This window comes from Macrobrachium nipponense, chromosome 11, assembly GCF_015104395.2.
Source record: "Macrobrachium nipponense isolate FS-2020 chromosome 11, ASM1510439v2, whole genome shotgun sequence".
Lineage (NCBI taxonomy): Eukaryota > Metazoa > Arthropoda > Malacostraca > Decapoda > Palaemonidae > Macrobrachium > Macrobrachium nipponense.
Window position 1 is genome coordinate 42005644 of NC_061087.1, and position 8502 is coordinate 42014145.

Consider the following 8502-nt stretch of genomic DNA (forward strand, 5'->3'; position numbering starts at 1 on the left):
TAACCTCGGGGACTGCCTTTAGTATCAATAGCACATACAGATGCAGGTGACTTGCTATCATGTACTTTGTTGGTTGCCTATTAGTACTTTGAGCTAGGAAAAATACTGCAGCCTTACTAAATTCTTACTGGAATTCATATCCTTAATAAAAAAAAATGCAGCCGGTTTTACGGGACTTGTCTAGCTTCAACCTTATGCGTCAATTCCTGGTTATTGGTGCTGATAACTTGGAATCGGTGCTATTATTGCCAACTTTGTTATTAGCGAATTTCGGTTATTGTCATGCTGGTGGGAACGGAATCTCTGCTTAATAACCAGGGGATTACCTGTGTATGTAAATTTGTGCATGGAAAGTGCATATATGAAAAATATTATGCAAGTAAGACTGTTGAAAGATCTGATTCTTTTCATAACAAACTTATACTGAAGCTTTTAAATCATCTGTAAAATGAAAATTTTTTAATATTTTGTATTTGTTCATATGTGAACAAACCTTCGGTCTTAACAATAGGATAATTTCTAGCGCCTAGCTGGATCCGGTTAAATCGCAGATGAAAGCAAGGAATCGTGTGAGATCTGGCAACACGTGTGTATATCAGGTGAAGAGTGGTCAAGGACCACGCATCTACACCACTGCGTCGGTCGGTCTTTTCTTAACCGCCTGGGCGAGAGTTGTGGTTGACCTCTCTTGGCCTTTACCTGGTTCATTGCTCGTTTTGCTTGTGTTTTTGTGTGTTTGTGTGTGTGTGTGTGCTGTTATTATGGCTGCTTCTGCTCCATCTTGGCCTTGTCAACGTGTGTGCCCTAGAACTCCAGGTTTTCCGTGTTCTCATTTTTTGGCTTCGGCTGCGACTGATCCCCACGTCACTTGTAGTAGGTGTCGCTCTAACGTTTGTACAATAACGAATCCCTGTGGGTGGCCTAGAGAGCAGTGGAAGTTATTTTATAGTAAGAGGGAGCATCCTAGGCTTTCTACTCTCCCTTCATGGGAGGGTTTTTCTTCTCTTCCCGATGCTTCGTCTCCTGCTGCTATGACACCCCATAATAGTGTTGTGCCTTGTCCCCTTCCTTTTCTTCCATCGAGAGGGAGGAGGCTTTTTCATTTTTGTCTTTTATTGCAGTCAGAGGCGTCCAAAGTGGCGGCGCTTTGGGAGACGCTTGGGCTACGGGTTTCACCGTCCTTGGAGGGTTTGCTGACAAACTTCATGGATGTTCACTACCCACCTCCTCCTGGCCTTGTCTTCCTGGGTAGCCGAGGTCAGCCATATTGTATTGCTCCGCCAGTGATGATTGCCACTTCTTCAAGTCAGTGGGAAGCCGTGGCATCAGCCCCACTAGTGATGTTACAGGGTCAGTCATTTTGTATCCCTCCACCAGTGACGTCTGCTTCCTGTTCAGATCAAGGGGAACCCATGACGTCACTCCCAGTCATCTTCACTGCACTGCCTCGCTCGTCTGTGTTGTCATCGTTTGCTGCCGTGACATCATCTCTGCCATCCCATCCAGTTAGCTCCATCTCCCTTCCATGTCATCGGACCCTTCTCTTCCTGATCCGTCTGAGGCTTTATGCCAGGCGGTTCTAAAGAGATTGGAGTCTGTTTTAGAAGATAGGTTGGCTGCCATGTCGGCTGGGAGGACTGGAAGCAAGTGTGTTGCATCGCCCTCGCCTCCTGCAAAGAGATTGCGTAAGTAGCCAGTGCTGTCTTCCTCTCCTCCCCCATCTCCGCCACGTCGGCGTATCAAGCGTTGGAAGGCTAAGGACTTTGCCATTTCTTCGTCTGCGAGTGAGGAGCAACATGCCTGTGTTCCTGAGTGTTAGTGTATCTTCCTCGGTGCGATCTGCAGTGGCCGCTTCGTCCTCTGCATTGAGCCGCAAGCATATTGCAACCTCCCTTGTTCGTGCACATGTTGTAGGTGCTCCCACTTCTCCTTCTCCAGGGCCTTTTCGTCACCATAAGGATCTCAAGGCGCCAGTCAAGAGGTTGAAGGTTGTGAGCGCAGAGTTGGTGCAGTAGGATTGCTTGCCTGCCCCTCTCCCTGATATTTCCAGGAGTTCGTCTCCGAGGGATTCGCATTCTATCTCAAGCGTTCGGGATTCCTCACTTGCACTCGTTCGTACATCTGCCACTCCCGTGCCTTTTCATGGCCATATTAGAGAGTCATCTGTTGGGAGAGTGCCTAGTGATGTCCCTAGTGTTGTGGATGGTTTGTCGCAGGAGTTGGCGCTTCGATCCAGCTCAGACAGGTTAGTTGGTGTTTTGGGCTGTTTGGCTGCTGGTTCTTCTGTTAATTTAAACAATGAATGCCCTTTAGGTAAGCCTACACACCCTTCTCGTCGTCGGTCTCCGTTGCCAGAGCAGGAGGGAGACACGCAAGAGTTTTTGTCTTCCTTTACAGAAGTTGTCCACCTCATTCGTGGATTCAACAATTTGGAGAGTAGGACTCGGGTTCGGTCGTCTTACACTCCTTCCTGCTTGGAAGCCTTGCTGGGAGCTACACAGGATCCCAAGTCATTGTTTCAACTTTCCTTGTCAGGGCACGTCCAATTGGTCTTGCATAAGGTTAACACCTCTGATTCAGATCGGGACAGATTGGTTCGCTCTAGGGGCTCTGCCAAGCTGCTACTCCCGCCTCTCACTAGGCATAGGAAGTACTATGGTACGAACACTGCTTTTCTGATGTCGCGTCATCTTAACCCGGATGTCATTTGTCTGAAGCCAGGATTGACTTTGGAGCAGGTGAGGTCTGTGGCTCCATCCTTGTCTCCACAGGATGCCTCAGCATTGGAATTTACGGGAGCCCCCATGTTGCAGACGGTTTCTTAGCTGGATTTCTGGTCTATGGTTATTGCCAGGATAAGTTCTGACAGGTCCCCAAAGAGGTTGGTTAGTGCTTCCTCTCTTGCTAGTTTGTTGCAGTCCGGAGGCAAGGTGTTTTTGTATACGGCTCACCTCAGTGTTAATTTATGGGCTAACCTTCTCCTGATTAGACGAGACGCAACTTTATCCAGGATGGAAAGATCGGTTGACCCTGAGTCCTTGTTGGCATTGAGGAATGGAGATCTGTTAGGGTCTCAATTTCTGTTCCCTCGGACCGAGCTGGAGGATGCTATCAACCAGCGCCGGGCTGACACCAAGGACAGATTAGTACACCAGGCTGTGTCTAAGTCAGAGCCTCGTCCTCGGAGGCGTCCGGCTCCTCCTCCTCCCCCTGCCCAGCGGCAGTTGCAAAGATTGTTGCCTGGTAGTCTGTTGAGGAGTTTGGTTTCGGCAAGGCCTCCCTGTTTGTCCCAGCCTAGGTCAAAGGACCAACATCCCTTTCGCTCCCGTTCCTTTAAGCCGAGAAGGGGCCCCAGGGGCAGAGGTAAAGGAGGTCGTCGGTAGGTTAGGCGCCTCTTCCTCTCCTGTGCCCCGGAAGGGTGGGGGGGAGGGGGCTGCCTGATGGGCCATTGTGCCACATGGCAGAGTTATGGGGTGGAAAAGTGGGTGGTAGATGTCCTTTGGGTGGGGTGTCTACTGCCATTCGACTTCTCTCCTCCTCTCTCAGACAAGCCGCAGCTCAGGTGGGCGTATCCTCCAGATTCTCTGAAGTTCTTGGCTCTTCAGGAGGAAGTGCAGAAGATGCTGGACAAGGATGCGATAGAGGAAGTGATGCATCCGTCTCCGGGGTTTTACAGTCACATCTTGGTACCCAAGGCATCAGGAGGTTGGAGACCTGTGATTGACTTATCCACCTTGAATCACTTCATCAGGAACACAAGGTCCAGTGGCGTGATTTACGGTCTTGGCATGCCACCTCGGTGGCAGCGAGTTCGATTCTCAGTCATTCCACTGATGAGTTAGAGATGTGTATTTCTGGTGATAGAAGTTCACTCTCGACGTGGTTCGATGTCACGTTGCTGAATAATCACTGGTTCCATGCAATGTAAAAACATCATACAAACAAACAAGGTTCAAGATGGAGACCCTGCGTTCAATGTTGGCAGCTGTGAGGGAAGGCAATTTCATGCTGTCGATAGACTTGAGGGACGCATACTTCCAGATCCCTATTCATCCGACGTCCAGGAAGTTCCTTCGCTTCTCTCTTGGAGACAGGGTCTTCGAGTTCAAAGTCCTGTGCTTTGGGCTGACCACAGTCCCTCAAGAGTTCACAATGGTCTTCTCTCTCGTCTCAAGTTGGGCCCATGCTCAGGGGATCCATTTGCTGAGGTACCTCGACGATTGGTTGGTCTTGGCAGGTTCAAGGGAAAAGCTGCTGCAGGACAGAGATAGTCTGCTTTGGTTTTGTCTGGAACTGGGCATCATGGTCAACCAGGAAAAGTCAAACCTCATACCCAGTCAAAGGATTCTGTACATGGGCATGGTCATCGATACGGCGGTTGCAAGAGTTCTCCCATCGGATCAGAGGTTGGAGAAGTTGCAAGTGGTGGCACACGACTTCCTGGCGGAACACATCAGTAGGCTCATTAGTGGCCGGTTCTTCTGGGAGTGTCGTCTTCTCTTGAGAAGCTGGTGCCTCATGGGCGTCTTCATCTTCAGTCTCTACAGTGGAGACTGGGGGAATTCTGGTCTCTGGCGGGGAAATCACCCCTGTTAAAGGTTCCTCTGTCTCTGGAAGTGAGAAAAGACCTTTGTTGGTGGTTGGACGACTGAAATCTTTTAAAGGGTGTCCTGCGTTCTTTCCCACCGGACTTCCTTCTGTTTTCAGATGCCTCCCTGGCAGGTTGGGGGCTCATTTAGGCAGCCTCCTTGCCTCAGGCTTTTGGAGTTTGGAGGACAAACTGCAGCATATCAACGTCTTGGAGTTAAAGGCAGCCTTCTTGGGTCTGAAAGAGTTTCAGGAGGAAGTAGAGGGTCATTCTGTTGTTCTCATGTCAGACAACACCAAGGTGGTCGCTTATGTGAACAAGCAGGGAGGTCTGGTTTCACGTCAACTTCACGCCTTGACTGTTGAGGTTCACCAGTGGGCGGTCAGCAATTCAGTAGAGCTCTCAGCCAGGTATATCCCAGGCAAATGGAATGTGGTTGCAGACAAACTCAGTCGTCGGGATCAGATCCTAGGCACAGAGTTGTCCTTTCATCAGGTAGTAGCAGACAAGCTCTTCCAGGTTTGGGGGAGACCCATGCTGGACCTTTTTGCGACCTGGAAACTGGAGATATTCTGTTCAGTGGTTCCAAATCCTCTGGCGTTAGCGGTGGTCCCAAAATGAGGGGGGAATGTTCTGGATGACTCGTACACCAGTGACCATTTCCGCATTGTCCTAAATTATATTTAAATAATGACACAATATCACCACCCGTAAGATTCAAATTCAAAATGCTGAAGGGGATAATTATAATCTATACACAAGTAATATACCACCATTACCGTGCACTCAATCACAATACCACATGAACTTTTCACTGACTATAATGAATGTTGCTGACAAAAGCATTCCTAAAACTAAGCCACACCACAAGAAATCCTCTTTTTCCATGGTGGTCTCAAACCTTAATAAAGATCAAATACATATTAAGTGGTAATCTTAGCAGACTTAAAACCAGCTGAAATCCCTCAGCAAGTCTTACAATGTAAATATTCTAAACAAGAAGGTGACAATAAATATAACATTCAGTTACATCAAACCAGCTTATAATAAATAAACTGCAAAATTTTGCAAAGCTGTAAGAGCGGGAAAAATTTGATCATGGAGGAATTATGCGTTAAGCTTATCTTCGAATACATCTGTGAAGGATATTTGGCAAAAGATAAAGAAAATTAATGGTAAATATGTAAGACCTCCTAGAAGTGCAATATATCAAGATGGGAAACCATATCATGACCCATATGAAATATCAAATTTATTAGGAAAACGTCTTGAGAGAAAGGTGCGTACTCTAGTCTAGACGCACATTTTCAAGCCATAAGAAAACAGAAAGAAAATGTCATAATCAATTTTGAAACTGTTGAAGACTTGGAGTACAATAATACCTTTAATATAGATGAACTAAACTATGCTCTCAACTCGTGTCACCCTTCGGCCCCAGGTCATGACAGGATTTCATGTGAGATGATACAAAAACTGGCCCCTATAGCTAAATCATATTTACTGAAATCTTATAACTGCATTTGGCTGAAGTGTGTTTTGCCTGACAAGTGGAAACATGCTATTATTATTCCTATAAATAAGGCCCCCTCATTATGGGACACCTTGACGTGGTGAGGGGGCTCTCGAATCTCAGGAATTTCTTCCCAGGTTCGAACCCAAGAATCCCATATGACATTTTATATTTTTGGGTTAATATCTGTGGATTTTTCCACTTTTGTCAAAATTTTCAGTATCTAATAAATAAGAAAAATATTACTTGGACTGAAGTTAAATCCGAAGCTAAATAGTGGGAAATGTGGTAGATCCATCATCTACCTGATAATGTTCGGACCTTGTTTTCCAGGCGGAACTATTCTGTGGAGCTGGACCACGGATTCCAAGGGGCCTGGTTCTAGGGATAGAACTCTCGGCATTCTGTCCAGCTTGTCCCCATGACATGGTTAGGATGTAGATAATTGTATTGCGTAATACTCTTAGTCCTACCAAGCGGGTATTGCTTACACTTGGGCCAAACTAATCATCTTATGCCACCCCCTTTTGGGGTAGGGTAGTGATGCGGACATTTGGGAGTCATTTCTCACATGTGCCATTGGCGGAAGATTTAACTTCACAAAAAGTCAATGATATCTTCTCAAAATGTATTATATATATATATATATATATATATATATATATATATATATATATATATATATATATATATATTTTGTGTCTTAATTTTTTATGATAAATACGAACAAAGTTATTAGTACCCCTGGGCCCATTGATGGACAGAATTCAGCACAGTTGATGACCACTGGAAATTTATCCCTGAAGCTACCTCAATCAGTTCAAAATAATAATGCAGCAAAGGAACATCCAGTTCCCAATAAATTATATGATCCTAAACTCCCAGCAGGACCCATAGAATTTATACAAAAAAGTAAAAATTAATCAGAAGATACAAACAATAAAAATGGAACCATACGTAACAGAGAAAGGAAACAAATCTGATACACAGATAACCCACATAAGGCAAGGTCCACAGAGAAATAGAAATTATTGTCTTCATCCAACACTGGTGCATTTTGATCATCTTTTTGGACCAGATAACTGGTCAAGATTTCTAGTACTTAAAGCTGAAAATAAAATATCAACAGCAATACTAGAAAACAAATTATTGAATATATGTCCAACACAAGAAATGGAATGGCTACTTCAGGTAACCACGAAAAAACAGTCCACCACCTTTTTAAATATAAAATATAAAAGAAATAAATGGCATTAAAATAACAATAAGAAGTCATGAAACATTAAATTATATACGGGGCACAGTTATTTTACCCAACATTGAAGAAGAAGGACTACCCTCAAAACAATAGAATCTTGCCCCCTCATTATGGGACCACCTTGACGTGGTGAGGGGCTCTCGAACCTCAGGAATCTCTTCCCAGGTTCGAACCCAAGAGTCCCATATGACATTATATATTTTCGAGTTAACTTCTGTGGACTTTTCCATTTTTGCCAAGATTTTTGAAAGCAAATAAATGAGAAAACATATCATGTCTTAACGTGGAGTTAAATCCGAAGCTAAATAGTGAGAACTGTGGTAGATCCATCATCTACCCGACAATGTTCGGACCTGTTTTTCAGGCGGGACTATTCTGTGGAGCTGGACCACGGATTCCAAGGGGGCCCTGGTTCTAGGGATAGAACTCTCCGCATTCTATCCAGTTTGCCCATAATGTGATTAGGATGGGGATAATTGTATTATCGGAATACTCTTAGTCCTAGCAAGCGGGTTCTGCTTACACTTGGGCCATACTAATCATGTTATGCCATCCCTTTTTGGGGTAGGGTAGAAATGTGGACATTTGGAGTCCTTTCTCAATTGTGCCTTTGGCGGAAGATTTAACTTCGCGAAGGGCCATTGATATCTTTTAAAGATTTTTTTTTTTTTTTAATCTCATCTCAAATTTATGATTAATGAAATAAATGATTTGAGTACCCCTGGGCCCAGTGATGTAAAAACTCCGACACAGTTGATGACTATGGCACGTCACTCCCGAATTTCCTTGGTACTGCCACAAGTAGTGAAAGTACTATAAATGATACAAAGGAACACCAGAAAACCAAATAGAGTGTATAAATAAAAAAGAAAGAAACAAAAATAAATTGGTAAACTCCAATATCGTAACAATGAAACCATGTATGATGAAAATAATTCTGAATTAGAGACAAATAATCCTCCCAACAATACAGAAAAATATAAAAATCATAATAGACAAGCAACATACATAAAACAAGGACCAAAAAGAAACAAAAATTACCGACTTAATCCCACATTGGTACATTTTGATGACCTCTTTGGACCAGATAACTGGTCAAGATTTCTAGTCTCAAAGCTGACAACAAAATCTCAGCAGCGATACTAG